Here is a 25,494-nt window from a genome sequence, read left to right as displayed (position 1 = left end):
GTATATTAAGATTTAAGAGGATTTGGGCGCATTGAGTTTGTAGTATGATATTTCTGAGTATTTTAAAAGATGTGTCTGGATCGTTTGGAGTGATTTGTATGGATTGGTAACCATTAGTATGATGTCATCTGCAAATAGGCTAATTTTGTGTTCTCTTTTGAGATGGGTGATTCCTGTGAATGCTGAGTCCTCTCTGAGTTTTGAGGCTAGTGGTTCAATGAGTAGGGTGAAGATTATGGGGGATAGGGGACAACCTTGTCTGGTGCCGTTAGAGATGTGGAAAATCTGTGAAAGCGTACCGTTGGTCAGCACTCTCGCTGAAGGGTTGGAATAGAGGGCAAGGATTGCCAATAGCATCCATTCTGTGATTCCAAACTTTTGAAGCTTAAGTTTCATAAAGTGCCAGTGTATTCGGTCAAATGCTTTCTCAGCATCGAGGGATAAAAGTAGGGCGGGTCGTTTGGTGGTTTCTAATGTGTGTAAGAGAGAGATGAGTCTTCTAGTTGCATCTGGCGCTTGGTAGCCAGGGACAAATCCTACTTGGTCTGGGTGGATTAGTGTAGGTAGGTGGGGAAGCAATCTTCGGGCAACCAATTTGGCGTAAAGTTTTATATCCGTATTTAGCAGTGAAATCGGTCTGTAATTCTGAATCAGTTGGAGGTCTTTGCCGGGCTTAGGAATAGTAGTGATTATGGATTGCAGCATTTCATTAGGGAATGTACCTGTAGATGCGGAATGGTTAAAGAGATTGGTTAGGTGTGGCGTAAGGTTAGGAGCAAATGTTTTATAAAATTTGTTGGTAAAGCCATCATTCCCTGGAGATTTGTTCAGGGGTAGGGTTTTTATAGTAACCTCTATTTCTATGGGAGAGAATGGGATAGATATAGTGGTGAGTTGTGATGGAGTTAGCTGGGGTAGATTGGTGGTAGTTAAGAAGTTTTGTATGGACAATGTCGTTGGTTGGTGTGTATCTGGATCATCTCTGATATTGTACAGGGTTTGGTAGTAAGTTGCAAAAGCGCCAGCTATGTCTTTAGGGTCAGTAAGCGAAGTACGGGTATTTGGGTGTAATATTTAGGAGATTTTTTATTTGAGGCGTCTTTGTTTAATTATTTTTGTTAGAAGTGAGTTTGCTTTATTACCTAGGGAGTAAAATTGTGATTTAGTTTTTTGAAGGTTGAGGTCATATTTGTGTAGTAAAAGGGTTCGGAGCTGGTTTCTGTCTGAGGTGAGGGATGCAGATGTGGAGGCGTTGGGGTTTTGTTTGTTAATTTACTCGTTTAGTTTTATGGAAGTTAGAAGTTGGTTGATTTGTTTAGATCTCTGTTTATTGATTCGTGAATTGAGTTGTATGAGAATACCTTGCATATAAGCTTTGTAAGCGGGTCAGAGTGTGGTTATAGAGATATCAGGTGTAGTATTCAGGTCAAAAAATAAGTTATGAGCTTCTAAGAAATTTTTTTGATTCTCTAGATTCTTCAATATGGTAGAATTCAGTCTCCATATGAAGTGGAGTGCTGAGCGTTGAGAGTCATCTAGGAGTATGTTGATTTGAGCGTGGTCTGACCATGTGATGGTGCCGATGTTGGATGACGTTATGTGTTGTAGAGTCCATTTATCTGTAACAAAAAAATCGATTCTGGAGTAGGACAGGTGGGAAGGGGAGTAGTAGGTGTAGTCTTTTTCGGTGCTGTGTTGACATCTCCAGATATCATAGAGGTCGCGATCATGCAGGAAACGATTGAAATTCTGTTTGGGGGATCTTTTCTCGGAGGACGAGTCTAGGAGTGGGTTGCCGATGATATTAAAGTCTCCGCCGATGATGAGTCTGCCTTGTTTTTGGGAAGATATAATGGTGTAGAGTTTATGATGGAATTGGGTCTGATTGTTGTTTGGACCGTAAACATTCACTAGAGTGTAGAGGGTGTCGTTAGGTTTGCAGATCAGGATATGATAGCGACCTTGACGGTCAGCTATTTCTGAAACATGACTGAATTGTATAGTGTCCTTTATAGCTGTAAGAACGCCATTGCGTTTCTTAGGATTGGTGGCAATATAGATGTGGGAGAATCAATGTAGTTGTAGTTTGGGGGTCTTGGATGTTGCGAAATGTGTTTCCTGTATGAAAAGAATGTCCGCATGGGATGTCCGAATTTCCTTTTGGAGCATCGATCTTTTGAAAGGGGAGTTTAGGCCACGCACATTGTGTTATGTTAATCATAATGTAGATCTTTGGTACGGTGTATGGGGTAGTCGAGTTGATGCTTAAAGCATTGATCCAGGTTGGATGGATACACTTGTGAGGGGGAGAATTTTATGGTCTGGGCAGTGCGGAAATGGCTCGTTCGGGGATTCAGAAGCCTTGTTCCAAGTTCATTTGGAAGAATTAGTGGAGCTGGTGAGTTGTCCGGTTGATGGTAATGCAGGAAGGGAGGGATGCGGATAGGGGTATAAAAGGCTTGCAAAAAATGCAAGAAACATGGGTAGCTTGGTACGCTACTTCAAAACTGGGGTGTGTGAACAAGCATTGACCATAGATAAGGTCATGCCAAACAATGTTCTATAACAAGAGAATTTTCGGATTGGGCCGATCGCCAGATCTTAGTAGGATGGGATATCGTGGAGTAGAGCGTCAGAGGTATGGAATTTGAGGTGGATTGAGAATATAATATATCAGAGTTATTCTGCTTCCATCTGATGGGTTTCGGTGGAGGTGGATTGTTGGGGGTCCACGGATAATATGTTCCATGCCTTCAACAGGTCTATGCCCACTTCTAGGTTTCTGATTGTGTAGATTCTTCCTTGGTGTCTGACCATTATTTTTGTGGGGAATCCCCATTGGTAAGCCATGCCATGATTCCGTAAGGCTTTGGTGATGGTAACCAACTTTTTATGGTTAAGGAGCGTAGCTTTTGATAGGTCTGCGTATAATTTGATATTTGAATGTGATGGCGAGAGTAGAGGGGGGTTTCTGGCTGCTGTCATTATCTTCTCCTTTATGTGGTAGAAATGAATCCACGCCAGAACATCCCTAGGGATTGATGTTGACAGGAAAGACGGTTTGGATATTCTATGAGCGCGGTCAATGGGGAGCTCTACATCTGAGAGAGACGGAATAAGATGTTTCATATATTGTTGGATGTAGGGTAGTAGTGCCTCATTGGTGATATTTTCAGGAATACCCCTAAACTTGATGTTGTTGTGTCTGGAACGATCCTCCAGGTCCGCTAATTTCAAGTTAATTTGTTTGATGTAAGAAGTGTGGTCAGCATGTGCGTCAATCAAGTCGTTGTGGGCTGTAATTATTTCCCCCATTTTTGTCTCAATATGGCGTAGTCTGTGATCCTGTTTTTGAATCACGGTAGTGATTTGGGCGAGTGATGATGTCAAGTCGCTGTGTAGCGTCTGCCTGAGTGAGAGGAGCATGTTTTTCATGCAGATTTCCAAGATAGGTTGGTCAGACACAGGGAACGATTCTATCACTGGGAAATCGTTGGCATGCTGAGGGGATGGATGGATGAGGGTTTGGCAGGTGGTTGCAGTGTCTGTGTCCAGGCATGGTCTGGACTTAGCTGGGCTACTTGTTGTGGGGGACGGGAGGAGATGACTCACCAAGGTCCCCTAGGTATAGCGGTTACTGCAGCCTGGGATCTGTGTGATGGATCCTGTCATCCTCCTCGTGTCTGCCTGCTCCGTTCTGACAGCTGGTGTGATCTTGAATCCCTGCTTGAACAGCAGGGAAGAAGTGAGTGAGTTTTCCGGGCTGTCCCGGGGTTTTCCAACGGCGGGGCATTGCTGGGGAGGGTTGAGCACCCCTGCCCTTGCTTATTATGGGGTTGAAATCCCTCGGGGCCGGTGTGAGCCATGTCGGGTCTGGCTTATGGATGGAGGGGTTCTCACTGCACATCCATACAGGAGTTAGACGCGCATGCACCCCCCTGAAGATTCCCGACATACACTTTAGCCACTGTGTGCTTAAAGTCTTGCAAGATTTCAGAAATAGTGAAGGCAACAGGAACCCCATAAATTATGTATTGTCTATTAAGTCAGTCAAGCATAGTCAAGCAATATAGTGGCATAAACCAGATTTACTATATTGGGGGTTTATTGTTTTATAACAGTCTGCTTAAAAAATTTAAGAAAATGGACACTTTAAGGGGTTTATTTACTAAAACTGAAGAGCACAAAATCTGGCGCAGCTCTGCAGAGAAGCCAGTCAGCTCCCAGGTTTAATTGCCAAAGCTTATTTAAACAAGCTGAAGTTCTACCTTTAACTGTCTACTTCATCCTTCTTTACCTGCACCCACTAACGCACTCACTGCCCAGGAGATTGCTAATCACTTCAAAAATAAGATTGATACAATTCATGATGAGATCTCTACTGTACAGATATCTCCCTCATCCTACACTCTTTGTCCACCTGCACAATCTATATTTCCCTTGTTTGACCAAGCTACTATAGAGGAGGTTGGCACACCGTTTTCTAAAGCCCACCTAACCACCTGTCCCCTGGACCCTGTTCCCTGGCAAATACTACAGTCACCCTTTGGCTCTATCCTTCACTCTTTAACTCATATGTTTAATCTCCCTTTCCACTGGCATCTTCCCCAACTCTCTAAAACATGCTCTAGGTACCCCCATACTTAAAAAGGCCCCACTGGACCCCACCAATCTTAGCAACCTAAGATCTATCTCCTTACTGTCTTTTGCCTCCAAACTACTTGAAAGTCTAATCTACAACCAGATGAGCTGCCACCTTATTGAGAATAACCTTCTCGATCAACTTAAGTCTGAATTTCACCCACAGCACTCCACAGACACTGCTCTCCTAAAACTCACTCACAAAAATTGCTGGATATAATGCACAACAAAGATAGAAAATTTGTAAGACACAGCGAGAGACCGAACAATCATATAAAAATACCACAATTTATTAACATAAAACAATATATATAACACAAAATACAAAGCCCCCTAACACAACAGGGGAAGAAAAGAAATAGTAAATAACATATCCCTTTGCATATATCATATTGATGTCACCCATAGCATGAATTACAATTCCAAAAGAGTAGGGTGAGAAGTAGGGAACGGCCAACACATTTCACCTACATATCTGGCTTCTCCAGGACCAAGACTTCTGTGTAAGGGAGAACAGTGCTACTATATGTAAAATGCAAAGAAAACAAACAATGTGCCTATAACCAATTGAATACAACAAAGTAACTGTTGGCGTGGCATGCGTCTGACATCACTCGTGCAGCTGCATTTATGATGGACATACGCTGTGGTGACTGGCCAAAGTGTTTTACACGTGGCCGGCTACGATTGACATGGTGGTGGTACTTGGATGTGGCGCTTGCTGACTGATTGGAGGTATGGTATTTCTTTTTTGCCATACTGTAGGCTGAGCACTGATGGCTCTGGCCATTTTGATTAGGATTGCTATATGACTTCCATTTACTATTAATGGTCCTTTATGATATTCCTTATAGGGACCTTGTATGAGGATTTGATACAAGTGCATTACATTCTTTCCTTGTTTGGATTACCCCGGAGCTCAGTAAGGAGGTGAAGTACTATGTTTAGCAATATATATATTGAGCTATTATATTTTACGCATCAATTGTGCATCTTTTGAACATTTTACTTTGTTTATGGCACTTCAGGTGAAAATTTCCCACATGCACCACTACATGTGCTGGGTTCCTTTCCTATCAGGTTATTTATTGGAGTATATACTCTCTGCCCATTATTGTTGTCCAGCCATATCAGTAAGTTTGTGGTCTTTTTTGACTTATACTGTAATATACCAGTTTTTTTAACCGCATTTAGCTTGTTATTCATGGTTGCTCTTTCCAGGCTTGGCAATGTTCTTTAGACCTTTATTTCAAACTGATATCAGCCTCTACAGTCTGAGCTTTTACTGCTCTAGTTATATGGGGGCACAATTTATTATCATTGTGAGTATAAGTTCATATATGTGGCCTTAAACTTTTGGTAATTAGTACATTTAGATCCTTAATACAATAATACTATCTACTGGTGGCACATTGTGCCTCTCTTTATAGGATTCAGATACGTACTTTCTGGTTTCCAGGTCCTTATGCACTCAGGTCCTCTATGTCTGTCCCCCAGACTAGATGTCCCTGGTTGACGTTCTCCTATGTAAGCCCAATGTTTGCTATTACATGTATATGTTACTTTGTTGTATTCAATTGGCTATGGACACATTGTTTGTTTTCTTTGCATTTAACATATAGTAGTACTGCTCTTCCTTACACAGAAGTCACGGTCCTGAAGAAGCCAGATATATAGGCGAAACGTGTTGACTGTTCCTTACTTCTCACCCTACCCTTTTGGAATCGTAATTCATGAGCTCCACGAGCAGGGCCCTCATATTCCCTCTGTACTGAAATGTATTGTAATTGTACTGTCTCCCTTATATTGTAAAGCGCTGCGCAAACTGTTGACGCTATATAAATCCTGTATAATAATGCTATGAGTGACATCAATATGCTATATGCAAAGGGATATGTTATGTACTATTTCTTTTCTTCCCCTGTTGTGTTAAAGGGCTTTGTATTTTTAGTTCTATATATTGTTTTATGTCAATAAATTATGGTAGTTTTATATGATTGCATGTTCTCTCACTGTGCCTTAAAAATCCGATACTTTGTCGTACAGTATGCCCAGCAATTTTTTTTTCTATACTTTTAGGATGTGGCACTAGGAAGCTTTATATTATTTGCTCACAAACGACCTACTAACTGCTAAGACTAGAGATGAGCGAATTATTCAAAAATTCGATTCGGCTGATTCGCCGAATTTGCGGAATAAATTCGATTCGATGCGAATTTATTCGCTGCGAATTTAACTTATTAAAAGGGTTTCTAGGCTTCAGAGAGCCTTTATATTAGTGCAGAACACTGTACCTTTAATTTAAATGCCCTTGGAGTCTGCTGGGGAAGAGAAATAATACTGTCAGTCAGTATGACATGCAGATGAGTGCCGTCGATCTTAGAATCACCGCACACTTCACTCATTTGGGCATTCACGGGGCACGACGAAGAAGAAGAAGAAGAAGAATGAAAAGAAGAAGAAGAATGAAAAGAAGAAGAAGAAAAATGAAAAGAAGAATGAAAAGAAGAATGAGAAGAATGAAAAGAAGAATGAAAAGAAGAAGAAGAAGAATGAAAAGAAGAAGAAGAAGAATGAAAAGAAGAATGAAAAGAAGAAGAAGAAGAATGAAAAGAAGAATGAAAAGAAGAAGAATGAAAAGAAGAATGAGAAGAAGAATGAAAAGAAGAAGAATGAAAAGAAGAAGAAGAAGAATGAAAAGAAGAATGAAAAAAAGAAGAAGAGGAATGAAAAGAAGAAGAAGAAGAATGAAAAGAAGAATGAAAAGAAGAATGAAAAGAAGAATGAAAAGAAGAATGAGAAGAATGAAAAGAAGAATGAAAAGAAGAAGAAGAAGAATGAAAAGAAGAAGAAGAAGAAGAAGAATGAAAAGAAGAATGAAAAGAAGAAGAAGAAGAATGAAAAGAAGAAGAAGAAGAATGAAAAGAAGAATGAAAAGAAGAAGAAGAAGAATGAAAAGAAGAAGAAGAAGAATGAAAAGAAGAATGAGAAGAAGAATGAAAAGAAGAATGAGAAGAATGAAAAGAAGAATGAAAAGAAGAAGAAGCAGAATGAAAAGAAGAAGAATGAAAAGAAGAATGAAAAGAAGAAGAAGAAGAATGAAAAGAAGAATGAAAAGAAGAAGAATGAAAAGAAGAAGAATGAAAAGAAGAAGAAGAAGAAGAATGAAAAGAAGAACGAGAAGAAGAATGAAAAGAAGAATGAGAAGAATGAAAAGAAGAATGAAAAGAAGAAGAAGAAGAATGAAAAGAAGAAGAAGAAGAATGAAAAGAAGAATGAAAAGAATAAGAATGAAAAGAAGAAGCAGAAGAATGAAAAGAAGAATGAAAAGAAGAAGAAGAATGAAAAGAAGAAGAAGAAGAATGAAAAAAAGAAGAAGAAGAATGAAAAGAAGAAGAAGAATGAAAAGAAGAAGAAGAAGAATGAAAAGAAGAAGAAGAATGAAAAGAAGAAGAAGAATGAAAAGAAGAAGAATTCCAGTACAGCAAAAAGTGTATCTGCAGAGAGCTCCGCTATTTCTGACAGTTCCTTCACATTTACAGCGGTTGAAACATTGTATCTATTTGTTTCCGAATAAAAACATCTGTATCCTAAATGGAAACAAATAGATACAATGTTTCAACCGCTGTAAATGTGAAGGAACTGTCAGAGAACTGTCAGAAATAGCGGAGCTCTCTGCAGGGACACTTTTTGCCGGCTGTAGAAGGGATGAAAATCGGCCGATCGGGAAAAATTCGATTCGCGCATCCGAAGTTTGCTAATATTCGGATTCGGTGTGAATCGAATTTTTCATAATATTCGAAACGAATTCCACTTCGCCAAGTTCGATTCGCTCATCTCTAGCTAAAACCAATGGGCACTATTCGGTACTCTTACTCTTGGACCTCTCCGCTGTCTTTGACACAGTTGACCACTCCCTCCTCAAAAAAAACCTCTATTTACTTGATCTCCGTGACTTTACTCTACATTGATTCAAATCTCACCTATTTCACCACACCTTTAGTGTCACTTACAACTCTACTTCCTCCTCTCCTTCTCTTCTTACTGCCTGGGCCCCCCAAGGTTCTACCCTTGGACCTCTCCTATATCTGATCTACACTTCTTCCTTGGGTCAGATGATAGCTTCCCATGGTTTCCAATACCATTTCTATGCTGATGACACACAAATCTGTCTCTCTACTTCTCAGCTCACCCCATCAGTTTCCTCACGTTTCACCGATTTACTAACAGACATATCAGACTGGATGTCACAACACTTCCTAAAACTCAATCTATCCAAAACTGATCTCATAATATTTCCCCCCCACGTGCCTCTTCTCCTGATTTCTCGGTCAGGGTCAATAGCACCACTATCAACCCATCCCCGCATGCCAGGGTGCTAGGGGTAACCCTGGATTCTGAACTATCCTTTCAGGCCTACATCCAATCCCTGTTCAAATCATGCAGCCTAAACCTCCACAACATCTCCAGAATATGCCTCTTTTTAACCAAAGCTCCTAATTCACTCCCTGGTTATCTCTTGCTTCGATACTGCAACTCCCTCCTCATTGGCTTATCTTTACATGGGCTACCCTCCTCCAGTCTATCATGAATACTGCTGCCAGGCTCATCCACCTTACCAACTGTTTATTGTCTGCTACCCCTCTCTGCCAATCCCACCACTGGCTTCTACTCACCCAACAAATAAAATTCAAAATAATAACAACAACTTACAAAGCCATCCACAACTCTGCCCCTAAGTACATCACCAACCTGATCTCAAAATATCAACCAAACCACTCTCTTCTATCCTTCCAAGACCTCCTGCTCTCTAGTTTCCGTATCACCTCCTCCCATGCTTGCCTCCAGCTTGTCCTGAGCTTTTCCCATCCTATGGAACTTCCTACCCCAATCTGTCCGGCTATCTCCTAATCTATCCACCTTTGGACTATCCCTAAAAACCTTTCTCTTTAAAGAAGCCTATCCTGCTTCTACCTAGTAAACTGCCATTTATTTCCTCCATCAGCTCATCCCCCAAAGGTATTACCTTTTGTATCACTCAGTCCTTCCTCTTAGATTGTAAGGTCTAATGAGCAGTGCCCTCTGTTTCCTCTTGTACCAAATTGTATTGTAACTGTAATGTCTATGTTCATTTTGTAAAGCTCTGCTCAAACTGTTGGACCTACAGTATATAAATCCTGTATAATAATGATAATGAAAAAGATTAAAAAATTAGAAGCTGGTTGGCTACCATTCACAGATGCACCAGATTCTGAGTACACCAGTTCTAGTAAATCTACCACTTTGCTTCAACTAACTTGAAAAAAAATATCTTACCAGCAGGAACACCCTGCTGCTCCTGATGATGTTTTACAACTGCAATGCATTAGGCAGATCCAGAACCTATAATGCCACTTCGTACAGACCACTGAGATATTGATTGGGAAGTGTTGTGGGGCTTTTTGGTATTTCTAGGCACGTAAATCCTGTGTGCAGCGGATAGCACTGGCAAATGTTAGTGTATAGAGTATCTTAGGTTTAAATTGGTTTTTAATAAATCTTATATGTTGCACAGTGATTTCTGCATCCTTTTTCTATGGTAATTGACCGAGGTGTATGTGAGAGCATTTGCTAAGCTGACAGCTGCCTTGGAGACTTCCAGCACAGCTGGATGTTTTCATCAGCACTTTATTCATTAGTGAGTAAATATAGGGTTGGTGGCCATTATCAAGGGACTAATCCGATCTGGTGGAAGATTGAAGCTGAATCCATCCAATTGAAACTGGACCCTACTTTCACTTTAATTGTTTGGTGGACATCATTCACTTTTTTTCAATAGTGTCATGAAATATATATATATATATACTGTATGTGATGAGAATTTAATTTATTTATACATTTTGCACATGCACGTTTGATATTAGCACTGTAGCACTTTGGCATTTTATATATTTATTGATGTTTACATATATGAATAAAAATTTTGCATAAGGGGGTGATTGCTTACATGATTATATGATGTTATATATTTCACTGTAATGTATGCACTTTATATAAGTGTATGTCTTTATATAAGTTTGCACAAGGGGGTTATTGCATATAGAGTCTAAGTTCATTTAGTGCTGTCAATTTATGTTTATATAGTTTGATTATCCTTTTGGAGATTTGCACAGCAGCTACAAGGTTTAATTTCTTTGGTGATAGCACATATTATTGTGGTTTATAGATATTACAGAGCATGCATTCCAAGGAGTGGGAAATGGTTAGTGTATAATAAGCAAGGTAAATTGCCATCAAGATTCATTTATAAATGAAATATCACTTTTACGTGGAGTGATCTTTCTCTTGTTTAAAGTAAAAAAAAGTTCTGTTTCTAGAAACAGGTAGAAAGAAACTCATCAGAAGGAACTTTTAGAGTTAGTGAAGGCTCAAATACCATCTCTACAGCAAAAACTTACCATACAACACATCTTAGGAGAAGCCATATAGTTGTTTTCATTTTCATTGTCTATGGCTGTGATTAGAGATGAGCGAATCGAACATGACGAAGTGGAATTCGTTCCGAAGATTTGGAAAAATTCTATTCGCGACGAATCCGAAGATTAGCAAACTTCGGATGCACGAATCGAATTTTCCCAAAAATGGCAGCGACATGTGTGGCGACGGAGAAAATGGACAGAGAAGATGGGGCGGGGATCTCTGGGAAGGCGCGCAGACAAGGCGCGCTGACCCATAATGCATTCATGACATGTGATCGCATTAGCCAATCAGCAGCCAGCCAGCACTATAAATCGCGGCCATCTTAGAATTCTCCATTAGCCTCCGGTCATTCAAGAGAGACAGACCTGTGTGTATTAAGGGACAGAGTTAGGGCCACAGAGACTTTAGGGCCACAGAATCGTTACTCAGGGACACAGAATCGTTACTCAGGGACACAGAATCGTTACTCAGGGACACAGAATCGTTACTTAGGGCCACAGCTATCAAAGAATCGAAAATTTAAAGTGACATACACCCTTTTTTTTTTGGTGGCTGTCGTGCACAGTTGGTGCTGCAGTTTGCCGATTGTGCAAAATAAACTGACTTTCTGCTTCACAACCACTATTGTACGTTCAAAGAGTTAAATCCATTTACACGCCGGCTGGCGGTAATATTTTTTGGGTGATTAGTGCATTCCAGTGACACAAACGTACAGTTTCCAGCCAACGGCAAGCTGCAATTGACCGATTCTGCTAAATAAACTGACTTTCTGCTTCACAACCACTATTGTACGTTCAAAGAGTTAGATCCATTTACACGCCGGGTGGCGGTAATATTTTTTGGGTGATTAGTGCATTCCAGTGACATAAACGTACAGTTTCCAGCCAACGGCAAGCTGCAATTGACCGATTGTGCTAAATAAACTGACTTTCTGCTTCACAACCACTATTGTACGTTCAAAGAGTTAAATCCATATACACGCCGGCTGGCGGTAATATTTTTTGGGTGATTAGTGCATTCCAGTGACAGAAACGTACAGTTTCCAGCCAACGGCAAGCTGCAATTGACCGATTGTGTACAATAAACTGACTTTCTGCTTCACAACCACTATTGTACATTCAAAGAGTTAAATCCATATACACGCCGGCTGGCGGTAATATTTTTTGGGTGATTAGTGCATTCCAGTGACATAAACGTACAGTTTCCAGCCAACGGCAAGCTGCAATTGACCGATTGTGTACAATAAACTGACTTTCTGCTTCACAACCACTATTGTACGTTCAAAGAGTTAAATCCATTTACACGCCGGCTGGCGGTAATATTTTTTGGGTGATTAGTGCATTCCAGTGACTTAAACGTACAGTTTCCACCCAACGGCAAGCTGCAATTGACCGATTGTGCTAAATAAACTGACTTTCTGCTTCACAACCACTATTGTACGTTCAAAGAGTTAAATCCATATACACGCCGGGTGGCGGTAATATTTTTTGGGTGATTAGAGCATTCCAGTGACATAAACGTACAGTTTCCAGCCAACGGCAAGCTGCAATTGACCGATTGTGCTAAATAAACTGACTTTCTGCTTCACAACCACTATTGTACGTTCAAAGAGTTAGATCCATTTACACGCCGGGTGGTGGTAATATTTTTTGGGTGATTAGTGCATTCCAGTGACATAAACGTACAGTTTCCAGCCAACGGCAAGCTGCAATTGACCGATTGTGCTAAATAAACTGACTTTCTGCTTCACAACCACTATTGTACGTTCAAAGAGTTAAATCCATATACACGCTGGGTGGCGGTAATATTTTTTGGGTGATTAGTGCATTCCAGTGACATAAACGTACAGTTTCCAGCCAACGGCAAGCTGCAATTGACCGATTGTGCTAAATAAACTGACTTTCTGCTTCACAACCACTATTGTACGTTCAAAGAGTTAGATCCATTTACACGCCGGGTGGCGGTAATATTTTTTGGGTGATTAGTGCATTCCAGTGACATAAACGTACAGTTTCCAGCCAACGGCAAGCTGCAATTGACCGATTGTGCTAAATAAACTGACTTTCTGCTTCACAACCACTATTGTACGTTCAAAGAGTTGAATCCATTTACACGCCGGGTGGCGGTAATATTTTTTGGGTGATTAGTGCATTCCAGTGACATAAACGTACAGTTTCCAGCCAACGGCAAGCTGCAATTGACCGATTGTGCTAAATAAACTGACTTTCTGCTTCACAACCACTATTGTACGTTCAAAGAGTTAAATCCATTTACACGCCGGGTGGCGGTAATATTTTTTGGGTGATTAGTGCATTCCAGTGACATAAACGTACAGTTTCCAGCCAACGGCAAGCTGCAATTGACCGATTGTGCTAAATAAACTGACTTTCTGCTTCACAACCACTATTGTACGTTCAAAGAGTTAAATCCATATACACGCTGGGTGGCGGTAATATTTTTTGGGTGATTAGTGCATTCCAGTGACATAAACGTACAGTTTCCAGCCAACGGCAAGCTGCAATTGACCGATTGTGCTAAATAAACTGACTTTCTGCTTCACAACCACTATTGTACGTTCAAAGAGTTAGATCCATTTACACGCCGGGTGGCGGTAATATTTTTTGGGTGATTAGTGCATTCCAGTGACATAAACGTACAGTTTCCAGCCAACGGCAAGCTGCAATTGACCGATTGTGCTAAATAAACTGACTTTCTGCTTCACAACCACTATTGTACGTTCAAAGAGTTAAATCCATTTACACGCCGGGTGGCGGTAATATTTTTTGGGTGATTAGTGCATTCCAGTGACATAAACGTACAGTTTCCAGCCAACGGCAAGCTGCAATTGACCGATTGTGCTAAATAAACTGACTTTCTGCTTCACAACCACTATTGTACGTTCAAAGAGTTAAATCCATTTACACGCCGGGTGGCGGTAATATTTTTTGGGTGATTAGTGCATTCCAGTGACATAAACGTACAGTTTCCAGCCAACGGCATGCTGCAATTGACCGATTGTGCTAAATAAACTGACTTTCTGCTTCACAACCACTATTGTGGTTGCTTCACAACCACTATTGTACGTTCAAAGAGTTAGATCCATTTACACGCCGGGTGGCCGTAATATTTTTTGGGTGATTAGTGCATTCCAGTGACATAAACGTACAGTTTCCAGCCAACGGCAAGCTGCAATTGACCGATTGTGTACAATAAACTGACTTTCTGCTTCACAACCACTATTGTACGTTCAAAGAGTTAAATCCATTTACACGCCGGCTGGCGGTAATATTTTTTGGGTGATTAGTGCATTCCAGTGACATAAACGTACAGTTTCCAGCCAACGGCAAGCTGCAATTGACCGATTGTGCTAAATAAACTGACTTTCTGCTTCACAACCACTATTGTACGTTCAAAGAGTTAGATCCATTTACACGCCGGGTGGCGGTAATATTTTTTGGGTGATTAGTGCATTCCAGTGACATAAACGTACAGTTTCCAGCCAACGGCAAGCTGCAATTGACCGATTGTGCTAAATAAACTGACTTTCTGCTTCACAACCACTATTGTACGTTCAAAGAGTTAAATCCATTTACACGCCGGGTGGCGGTAATATTTTTTGGGTGATTAGTGCATTCCAGTGACATAAACGTACAGTTTCCAGCCAACGGCAAGCTGCAATTGACCGATTGTGCTAAATAAACTGACTTTCTGCTTCACAACCACTATTGTACGTTCAAAGAGTTAAATCCATATACACGCCGGGTGGCGGTTATATTTTTTGGGTGATTAGTGCATTCCAGTGACATAAACGTACAGTTTACAGCCAACGGCAAGCTGCAATTGACCGATTGTGCTAAATAAACTGACTTTCTGCTTCACAACCACTATTGTACGTTCAAAGAGTTAGATCCATTTACACGCCGGGTGGCGGTAATATTTTTTGGGTGATTAGTGCATTCCAGTGACATAAACGTACAGTTTCCAGCCAACGGCAAGCTGCAATTGACCGATTGTGTACAATAAACTGACTTTCTGCTTCACAACCACTATTGTACGTTCAAAGAGTTAAATCCATTTACACGCCGGCTGGCGGTAATATTTTTTGGGTGATTAGTGCATTCCAGTGACATAAACGTACAGTTTCCAGCCAACGGCAAGCTGCAATTGACCGATTGTGCTAAATAAACTGACTTTCTGCTTCACAACCACTATTGTACATTCAAAGAGTTAAATCCATTTACACGCCGGCTGGCGGTAATATTTTTTGGGTGATTAGTGCATTCCAGTGACATAAACGTACAGTTTCCAGCCAACGGCAAGCTGCAATTGACCGATTGTGCTAAATAAACTGACTTTCTGCTTCACAACCACTATTGTACGTTCAAAGAGTTAAATCCATTTACACGCCGGCTGGCGGTAATATTTTTTGGGTGATTAGTGCATTCCAGTGACCTAAACGTACAGTTTCCAGCCAACGGCAAGCTGCAATTGACCGATTGTGTACAATAAACTGACTTTCTGCTTCACAACCACTATTGTACGTTCAAAGAGTTAAATCCATATACACGCCGGGTGGCGGTAATATTTTTTGGGTGATTAGAGCATTCCAGTGACATAAACGTACAGTTTCCAGCCAACGGCAAGCTGCAATTGACCGATTGTGCTAAATAAACTGACTTTCTGCTTCACAACCACTATTACACGTTCAAAGAGTTAGATCCATTTACACGCCGGGTGGCGGTAATATTTTTTGGGTGATTAGTGCATTCCAGTGACATAAACGTACAGTTTCCAGCCAACGGCAAGCTGCAATTGACCGATTGTGCTAAATAAACTGACTTTCTGCTTCACAACCACTATTGTACGTTCAAAGAGTTAAATCCATTTACACGCCGGCTGGCGGTAATATTTTTTGGGTGATTAGTGCATTCCAGTGACATAAACGTACAGTTTCCAGCCAACGGCAAGCTGCAATTGACCGATTGTGCTAAATAAACTGACTTTCTGCTTCACAACCACTATTGTACGTTCAAAGAGTTAGATCCATTTACACGCCGGGTGGCGGTAATATTTTTTGGGTGATTAGTGCATTCCAGTGACATAAACGTACAGTTTCCACCCAACGGCAAGCTGCAATTGACCGATTGTGCTAAATAAACTGACTTTCTGCTTCACAACCACTATTGTACGTTCAAAGAGTTAAATCCATTTACACGCCGGCTGGCGGTAATATTTTTTGGGTGATTAGTGCATTCCAGTGACATAAACGTACAGTTTCCAGCCAACGGCAAGCTGCAATTGACCGATTGTGCTAAATAAACTGACTTTCTGCTTCACAACCACTATTGTACGTTCAAAGAGTTAAATCCATTTACACGCCGGCTGGCGGTAATATTTTTTGGGTGATTAGTGCATTCCAGTGACATAAACGTACAGTTTCCAGCCAACGGCAAGCTGCAATTGACCGATTGTGCTAAATAAACTGACTTTCTGCTTCACAACCACTATTGTACGTTCAAAGAGTTAAATCCATATACACGCCGGGTGGCGGTTATATTTTTTGGGTGATTAGTGCATTCCAGTGACATAAACGTACAGTTTACAGCCAACGGCAAGCTGCAATTGACCGATTGTGCTAAATAAACTGACTTTCTGCTTCACAACCACTATTGTACGTTCAAAGAGTTAGATCCATTTACACGCCGGGTGGCCGTAATATTTTTTGGGTGATTAGTGCATTCCAGTGACATAAACGTACAGTTTCCAGCCAACGGCAAGCTGCAATTGACCGATTGTGTACAATAAACTGACTTTCTGCTTCACAACCACTATTGTACGTTCAAAGAGTTAAATCCATTTACACGCCGGCTGGCGGTAATATTTTTTGGGTCATTAGTGCATTCCAGTGACATAAACGTACAGTTTCCAGCCAACGGCAAGCTGCAATTGACCGATTGTGCTAAATAAACTGACTTTCTGCTTCACAACCACTATTGTACATTCAAAGAGTTAAATCCATTTACACGCCGGCTGGCGGTAATATTTTTTGGGTGATTAGTGCATTCCAGTGACATAAACGTACAGTTTCCAGCCAACGGCAAGCTGCAATTGACCGATTGTGCTAAATAAACTGACTTTCTGCTTCACAACCACTATTGTACGTTCAAAGAGTTAAATCCATTTACACGCCGGCTGGCGGTAATATTTTTTGGGTGATTAGTGCATTCCAGTGACCTAAACGTACAGTTTCCAGCCAACGGCAAGCTGCAATTGACCGATTGTGTACAATAAACTGACTTTCTGCTTCACAACCACTATTGTACGTTCAAAGAGTTAAATCCATATACACGCCGGGTGGCGGTAATATTTTTTGGGTGATTAGAGCATTCCAGTGACATAAACGTACAGTTTCCAGCCAACGGCAAGCTGCAATTGACCGATTGTGCTAAATAAACTGACTTTCTGCTTCACAACCACTATTACACGTTCAAAGAGTTAGATCCATTTACACGCCGGGTGGCGGTAATATTTTTTGGGTGATTAGTGCATTCCAGTGACATAAACGTACAGTTTCCAGCCAACGGCAAGCTGCAATTGACCGATTGTGCTAAATAAACTGACTTTCTGCTTCACAACCACTATTGTACGTTCAAAGAGTTAAATCCATTTACACGCCGGCTGGCGGTAATATTTTTTGGGTGATTAGTGCATTCCAGTGACAGAAACGTACAGTTTCCAGCCAACGGCAAGCTGCAATTGACCGATTGTGTACAATAAACTGACTTTCTGCTTCACAACCACTATTGTACATTCAAAGAGTTAAACCCATTTACACGCCGGCTGGCGGTAATATTTTTTGGGTGATTAGTGCATTCCAGTGACATAAACGTACAGTTTCCAGCCAACGGCAAGCTGCAATTGACCGATTGTGTACAATAAACTGACTTTCTGCTTCACAACCACTATTGTACGTTCAAAGAGTTAAATCCATTTACACGCCGGCTGGCGGTAATATTTTTTGGGTGATTAGTGCATTCCAGTGACCTAAACGTACAGTTTCCAGCCAACGGCAAGCTGCAATTGAACGATTGTGCTAAATAAACTGACTTTCTGCTTCACAACCACTATTGTACGTTCAAAGAGTTAGATCCATTTACACGCCGGGTGGCGGTAATATTTTTTGGGTGATTAGTGCATGCCAGTGACATAAACGTACAGTTTCCAGCCAACGGCAAGCTGCAATTGACCGATTGTGCTAAATAAACTGACTTTCTGCTTCACAACCACTATTGTACGTTCAAAGAGTTAGATCCATTTACACGCCGGGTGGCGGTAATATTTTTTGGGTGATTAGTGCATTCCAGTGACATAAACGTACAGTTTCCAGCCAACGGCAAGCTGCAATTGACCGATTGTGCTAAATAAACTGACTTTCTGCTTCACAACCACTATTGTACGTTCAAAGAGTTAAATCCATATACACGCCGGGTGGCGGTAATATTTTTTGGGTGATTAGTGTATTCCAGTGACATAAACGTACAGTTTCCACCCAACGGCAAGCTGCAATTGACCGATTGTGCTAAATAAACTGACTTTCTGCTTCACAACCACTATTGTATGTTCAAAGAGTTAGATCCCTTTACACGCCGGGTGGCGGTAATAGTTTTTGGGTGATTAGTGCATTCCAGTGACATAAACGTACAGTTTCCAGCCAACGGCAAGCTGCAATTGACCGATTGTGCTAAATAAACTGACTTTCTGCTTCACAACCACTATTGTACATTCAAAGAGTTAAATCCATTTACACGCCGGCTGGCGGTAATATTTTTTGGGTGATTAGTGCATTCCAGTGACATAAACGTACAGTTTACAGCCAACGGCAAGCTGCAATTGACCGATTGTGCTAAATAAACTGACTTTCTGCTTCACAACCACTATTGTACGTTCAAAGAGTTAAATCCATTTACACGCCGGCTGGCGGTAATATTTTTTGGTTGATTAGTGCATTCCAGTGACATAAACGTACAGTTTCCAGCCAACGGCAAGCTGCAATTGACCGATTGTGCTAAATAAACTGACATTCTGCTTCACAACCACTATTGTACGTTCAAAGAGTTAAATCCATATACACGCCGGGTGGCGGTAATATTTTTTGGGTGATTAGTGCATTCCAGTGACATAAACGTACAGTTTCCAGCCAACGGCAAGCTGCAATTGACCGATTGTGCTAAATAAACTGACTTTCTGCTTCACAACCACTATTGTACGTTCAAAGAGTTAGATCCATTTACACGCAGGGTGGCCGTAATATTTTTTGGGTGATTAGTGCATTCCAGTGACATAAACGTACAGTTTACAGCCAACGGCAAGCTGCAATTGACCGATTGTGTACAATAAACTGACTTTCTGCTTCACAACCACTATTGTACGTTCAAAGAGTTAAATACATTTACACGCCGGCTGGCGGTAATATTTTTTGGGTGATTAGTGCATTCCAGTAACCTAAACGTACAGTTTCCAGCCAACGGCAAGCTGCAATTGACCGATTGTGCTAAATAAACTGACTTTCTGCTTCACAACCACTATTGTACGTTCAAAGAGTTAAATCCATATACACGCCGGGTGGCGGTAATATTTTTTGGGTGATTAGTGCATTCCAGTGACAGAAACGTACAGTTTCCAGCCAACGGCAAGCTGCAATTGACCGATTGTGCTAAATAAACTGACTTTCTGCTTCACAACCACTATTGTACGTTCAAAGAGTTAGATCCATTTACACTCCGGCTGGCGGTAATATTTTTTGGGTGATTAGTGCATTCCAGTGACATAAACGTACAGTTTACAGCCAACGGCAAGCTGCAATTGACCGATTGTGTACAATAAACTGACTTTCTGCTTCACAACCACTATTGTACGTTCAAAGAGTTAAATCCATTTACACGCCGGCTGGCGGTAATATTTTTTGGGTGATTAGTGCATTCCAGTAACCTAAACGTACAGTTTCCAGCCAACGGCAAGCTGCAATTGACCGATTGTGCTAAATAAACTGACTTTCTGCTTCACAACCACTATTGTACGTTCAAAGAGTTAAATCCATATACACGCCGGGTGGCGGTAATATTTTTTGGGTGATTAGTGCATTCCAGTGACATAAACGTACAGTTTCCAGCCAACGGCAAGCTGCAATTGACCGATTGTGCTAAATAAACTGACTTTCTGCTTCACAACCACTATTGTACATTCAAAGAGTTAGATCCATTTACACGCCGGGTGGCGGTAATATTTTTTGGGTGATTAGTGCATTCCAGTGACATAAACGTACAGTTTCCAGCCAACGGCAAGCTGCAATTGACCGATTGTGCTAAATAAACTGACTTTCTGCTTCACAACCACTATTGTACATTCAAAGAGTTAAATCCATATACACGCCGGGTGGCGGTAATATTTTTTGGGTGATTAGTGCATTCCAGTGACATAAACGTACAGTTTCCAGCCAACGGCAAGCTGCAATTGACCAATTGTGTACAATAAACTGACTTTCTGCTTCACAACCACTATTGTACGTTCAAAGAGTTAGATCCATTTACACGCCGGGTGGCGGTAATATTTTTTGGGTGATTAGTGCATTCCAGTGACATAAACGTACAGTTTCCAGCCAACGGCAAGCTGCAATTGACCGATTGTGCTAAATAAACTGACTTTCTGCTTCACAACCATTATTGTACGTTCAAAGAGTTAAATCCATTTACACGCCGGCTGGCGGTTATATTTTTGGGTGATTAGTGCATTCCAGTGACAGAAACGTACAGTTTCCAGCCAACGACAAGCTGCAATTGACCGATTGTGTACAATAAACGGACTTTCTGCTTCACAACCACTATTGTACGTTCAAAGAGTTAGATCCATTTACACGCCGGGTGGCGGTAATATTTTTTGGGTGATTAGTGCATTCCAGTGACATTAACGTACAGTTTCCAGCCAACGGCAAGCTGCAATTGACCGATTGTGCTAAATAAACTGACTTTCTGCTTCACAACCACTATTTTACGTTCAAAGAGTTAAATCCATATACACGCCGGGTGGCGGTAATATTTTTTGGGTGATTAGTGCATTCCAGTGACATAAACGTACAGTTTCCAGCCAACGGCAAGCTGCAATTGACCGATTGTGCTAAATAAACTGACTTTCTGCTTCACAACCACTATTGTACGTTCAAAGAGTTAAATCCATATACACGCCGGGTGGCGGTAATATTTTTTGGGTGATTAGTGCATTCCAGTGACATAAACGTACAGTTTCCAGCCAACGGCAAGCTGCAATTGACCGATTGTGCTAAATAAACTGACTTTCTGCTTCACAACCACTATTGTACGTTCAAAGAGTTAGATCCATTTACACGCCGGGTGGCGGTAATATTTTTTGGGTGATTAGTGCATTCCAGTGACATAAACGTACAGTTTCCAGCCAACGGCAAGCTGCAATTGACCGATTGTGCTAAATAAACTGACTTTCTGCTTCACAACCACTATTGTACGTTCAAAGAGTTAAATCCATTTACACGCCGGCTGGCGGTAATATTTTTTGGGTGATTAGTGCATTCCAGTGACATAAACGTACAGTTTCCAGCCAACGGCAAGCTGCAATTGACCGATTGTGCTAAATAAACTGACTTTCTGCTTCACAACCACTATTGTACGTTTAAAGAGTTAAATCCATATACACGCCGGGTGGCGGTAATATTTTTTGGGTGATTAGTGCATTCCAGTGACATAAACGTACAGTTTCCAGCCAACGGCAAGCTGCAATTGACCGATTGTGTACAATAAACTGACTTTCTGCTTCACAACCACTATTGTACGTTCAAAGAGTTAAATCCATATACACGCCGGGTGGCTGTAATATTTTTTGGGTGATTAGTGCATTCCAGTGACATAAACGTACAGTTTCCAGCCAACGGCAAGCTGCAATTGACCGATTGTGCTAAATAAACTGACTTTCTGCTTCACAACCACTATTGTACGTTCAAAGAGTTAGATCCATTTACACGCCGGCTGGCGGTAATATTTTTTGGGTGATTAGTGCATTCCAGTGACATAAACGTACAGTTTACAGCCAACGGCAAGCTGCAATTGACCGATTGTGTACAATAAACTGACTTTCTGCTTCACAACCACTATTGTACGTTCAAAGAGTTAGATCCATTTACACGCCGGGTGGCGGTAATATTTTTTGGGTGATTAGTGCATTCCAGTGACATAAACGTACAGTTTACAGCCAACGGCAAGCTGCAATTGACCGATTGTGCTAAATAAACTGACTTTCTGCTTCACAACCACTATTGTACGTTCAAAGAGTTAAATCCATATACACGCCGGGTGGCGGTAATATTTTTTGGGTGATTAGTGCATTCCAGTGACATAAACGTACAGTTTCCAGCCAACGGCAAGCTGCAATTGACCGATTGTGCTAAATAAACTGACTTTCTGCTTCACAACCACTATTGTACGTTCAAAGAGTTAGATCCATTTACACGCCGGGTGGCGGTAATATTTTTTGGGTGATTAGTGCATTCCAGTGACATAAACGTACAGTTTACAGCCAACGGCAAGCTGCAATTGACCGATTGTGTACAATAAACTGACTTTCTGCTTCACAACCACTATTGTACGTTCAAAGAGTTAAATCCATTTACACGCCGGCTGGCGGTAATATTTTTTGGGTGATTAGTGCCTTCCAGAGACATAAACGTACAGTTTACAGCCAACGGCAAGCTGCAATTGACCGATTGTGCTAAATAAACTGACTTTCTGCTTCACAACCACTATTGTACGTTCAAAGAGTTAAATCCGGTTTTATTTTTGGGGTGCTTATTGAATTAAAGAGTATGTCAGACAACATGCAGAGGAGTGGCAGAGGACGCAATGTTTCAGGAGCGAGCAGACGTGGCAGCAGAGGAAGGGGTCGAGGCAGCACTAGTCGCAGCCAGAGGCCAGTGCTCCCGGTGTCATCCAGCGGTCGTGTCTCCACCGACAACCCTGCCGTCATCGATTGGTTGACTCGGTCTTCTTCCTCTTCCCAGGTCACCTCTGACACCTACAGCCAACGGTCGGTGGGTACGTCAGACACAACCGTTAGTTGGCATGGCCCGGGAGCAAGCCCACTGAAATCACGTGTCCTCGACCTGCCCCTGTCCTTTGGTGTTCCCTCACCAAGCGAAGTATCGCATGCTGTGGGCTCAGCCCCACTGTACAGTGAGGAAGAGCTAACAGAGGGCGGTCAGGAACGGGGGGAGACATCCGCCTCTTCAGCAGCCAGGCGAAGAAGTACTGGCGAGGAGAGTGGCTCGGTAGCCGGTCTAGAGACAGGTCTGTCTCCTGACCCACACGCAGCCGAGGGGGCTAGTAGTGACGCGGAGACCCTAATTGATGATGATGAGGCTGATCGCACTTGGCAGCCTCGTCGTCATCAGGCTATTGCTTCCGCATCATCAGGAGAAGAGGGTGCCAGCTTGCCAGCGACCAAAACAGTCGGTGGGTTGCCCAGGAGGCAGCAGGGTTGCAGCAGTGTCAGTGGAGCCAAACGGCCACGGAGTAGAGCACCAGCTCCACTGCAGCCTACCACCACGGCCAGTAGTGGTGCCGGTGTGCACGGAGGAAGTAGCAGTCAGCCAGTGAGGAGTAGCGGCCAAGCCGGCATTTCTTCGCCAAAAAGGCAGTGCCAGCCCTGCATTCACATGTAGAAGAGATGGTGGGCCAGTCTTTGAGCATGTCGGTCTCTGCCAAAGTGCACGGCAGCGCCGATGTGTGGAGCTGTAACTACGGTCAGGGACAGTACATGTCATTTACGGCCCACTGGGTGAACGTGGTGCCGGCACAGCCGCACCAGCAACTTGGACAGGTCACGCCGCTTTTGCCTCCACGTTTGCACGTCCTTGGTCCAGCAAAGATGTCCGCCTCTACCACCTCTTCTTCCGCCGTGTCCTCAGCCGCCACCCCCGTGCCAAGTCCCATTACCCGACCGGCATATCACATGTGCAGGGCGCAACGGTGTCACGCTGTGCTGCACCTGGTATGCCTTGGCGAACGTAGTCACACAGGGGAGGAACTTCTCAGTGTAATGAACAGAGAAATCGACAGATGGCTGTCTCCGCGCAAACTGAAAATCGGAACCATGTTGACCGACAACGGAAAGAACATGGTGTCTGCTCTGCGTCAAGGAAGGTTGTGCCATGCGCCATGCATGGCTCACGTGTTCAATCTGGTTGTCAAGCGGTTCCTAAAATCCACCATCCCACTGCAAGACATCCTTAAAATGTCACGTAAACTTTGCATGCATTTCAGCCATTCCTACACCGCAAAGCACACCCTCCTTGAGCTGCAGCGGCAGAACGGAATTCCACAGCATCGCCTGATCTGCGACGTTGCAACAAGGTGGAATTCAACCCTACACATGTTAGACCGCCTTTACGAACAGCGAAAGGCCATCACCGATTTCCTGATGTTACAAGCGGATAAAGGTACTCCCCTGTGTAACTTAGATGTCAGCCATTGGCAGCTCATGCGTGACACCTGCCGCTTGCTCAGGCCCTTTGAGGAGGCCACGCTATTCGTGAGTCGGCAGGACTATGGGATGAACGACGTCATTCCTCTGTTGCACGTCCTGGAACAAATGCTGTTAACAATGGCTGGTCAGGGTGCGGTAGACGTGGCGCACAGATCTCAACGCCACATGACCCCTGTGGGGGCAGGACAGGAAGAAGAGGAGGAGGTAGAGGAGGACATTGGTGCTCAGGAATTATTGAGTGAAATGGGTGGTTTTTCCACTCAGCGGACAGGAGTGGAGGAGCAGGAGCATCTGGTAGAGGAGGAGGAGGAGACAGAGGACCCAGACGCACCTTGGCAATATGCTGTGGAGATGGAGGCAGGGAGTCCCTCGCATTCCTTGGCACAAATGGCCCATAGCATGCTCGGTTGCTTGCGTAGCGACAGCCGAATAATAACCATCAGACAGAGGGATGACTTTTGGCTGTCCACCTTGTTGGACCCTCGCTACCGTTCAAAAATGGTGGCCTTTTTCACACCTGCTGAGAGGGAGGCCAAAATAAAGTACTATAAAAACCACCTATGTAGTCAGTTGGTCTCTGCCTTTCTGTGCCAACGTCCATCCTCAGACACTGTGGGCCCTGTGCGCTCGCGGGAATTGCTTTGTATATCTGTCGCCTTAGGGGCCGCTGTCCGGCGACATAATTTTTTGTCACTGAGTAGACATCTATTTATAGGCCGATGTTTGGCCACAAAAATATATTTAGTAATAACCTAGCCATTCAGGCCGCTCCCTGAACACCTCGGGAATTGCTTTGTATATCTGTCGCCTTAGAGGCCGCTGTCTGAACAG

This window comes from Staurois parvus, unplaced genomic scaffold, assembly GCF_062004578.1.
Source record: "Staurois parvus isolate SC_StPar_1 unplaced genomic scaffold, SC_StPar_1.0 ptg000131l, whole genome shotgun sequence".
NCBI lineage: Eukaryota > Metazoa > Chordata > Amphibia > Anura > Ranidae > Staurois > Staurois parvus.
This window is presented reverse-complemented; position numbering follows the sequence as displayed.